Consider the following 1486-nt stretch of genomic DNA (forward strand, 5'->3'; position numbering starts at 1 on the left):
CTCATGTGACAATCTACCTCCCAAAACCTCACAAACCCCGATCCTGGGCTGTGGTTGGGTAGCGATTGATGTAGCCTCTCCACTGGCTTTTTGCTTTGTTACAATGTAGATGCTCACTTCAAGCTCTCCTCCTCCCACTCTTTTCCATCCTCTTGTCCTTTGCTGCCCCCATTACCACTTCTGTTAGCCTGAGTAACTTCTTTCTTCATCTAATCCACCACTTTCTCCTCAATTTTTGCTGCTTTGCTTCTTGCCCTTTTATCTGAGGCACTCTGCTGTCCTCCAACAGCTTTTCCTGCCCTTACCTTTAATCCTATTCTCAGTACTTTGTGTCACTACTCCTATCTGCCTGCCTCATTCCCTTCCAGCTAGGCTTGGTCAATGAAAGGACGTTACCAGCATCAGTTATCCCACTCTAAACTTATTTTTACCTAAAAGCTTTTTTTATTGATACTTGTTTCAGTCCCTGTGTCATATAAAGGGAAGCTTGCTTTTATTCTGCTGTCAGATGTTGTTGTAGTCACACAATTTAATAAAACTTTACACAGTAACAAGTAGCTGCTTAAAGCATAGTTATAAACTCTAGTGCAAAATCACTGTTCATCATTTAAAGGCTCTGTTCACTCATGGTGCGACTTAACAGCTCTCATCACAAGAGGGGAAAAGGCATTATGAAGATGTGTACAGTGAGACAGTAGAAATATGTTTGTGGGTAATGGAGCAAAGCAGCAGGGATGACTGCTTTACAGGGTTTTTGCAAGTTTCATGGAGGAGCTACTTAATTTTTTTTTTTTTTAATCTGCAATTCACTGGACTCTCCAAAAGCAGAGTATCAGTCATTATCCAGTGTATAACTACTGCATGAAGCTTCATAAACCATCAATCAGTTTGTTGGCATACTTGACAGTAGAGCTCTCTGCTGCCATCATGTGGCCTAAATGATTGCATTGTTTATTATCAGAGTTCTAGAGTCATATAAAATTTTAATATCACCCGAGCCTACTTTCCAATCTTTTTCTTCCTCTTAAACTTACTGCACCCTCCCTCCCTCTGTCTCCCCACTCCCTCCCCTGTCCTCATCTCCCTGTCTCTCTTCGTTGATTGATGCGGTGCTTCTCCTTTCTCTCTCTGAAGCCTGTATGGAGCTCATGTTGCGGGCGAGGCAGGGGGGGGTCCAGGGTAAAATTGTTCCCCCCCAGAGCGCGGCGCCACGCCTGCTCTCTAGACGAGCAGGCCGCAGCCTGGAGCCACTCCTCCCAGGTCAGTGCGCTCTGGGGGGAGCAATTATATGGCGGGCACAGTGCTGCTAAGTGATTTGGGAGAAGTTCTGGTCCTTGAGGTGCTTATGTAGAGAGACAGGTGGAGATGGAAATGAAGGGAAATCAGGAGTCAGTTGTGGTGTTTCTGAGCCTGTGGTGAATGCTTGCATTTTATTGGTTCCCTTGTTTGCCATGTGCCATTGCTTTTACGTTGGATTGGTTTATGT

General features: G+C 44.9%; 1 protein-coding gene across 1 annotated transcript in view; it reads left to right on the forward strand.

The window, feature by feature from the left end:
• The window catches only part of clasp2 (cytoplasmic linker associated protein 2), a 53948-nt gene that overhangs the window by 45714 nt on the left and 6748 nt on the right, over positions 1 to 1486 (forward strand). The window lies entirely within an intron of this gene.

The sequence above is a fragment of the Monopterus albus genome, unplaced genomic scaffold (assembly GCF_001952655.1).
Source record: "Monopterus albus unplaced genomic scaffold, M_albus_1.0 scaffold82.1, whole genome shotgun sequence".
In the NCBI taxonomy this organism is placed as follows: domain Eukaryota; kingdom Metazoa; phylum Chordata; class Actinopteri; order Synbranchiformes; family Synbranchidae; genus Monopterus; species Monopterus albus.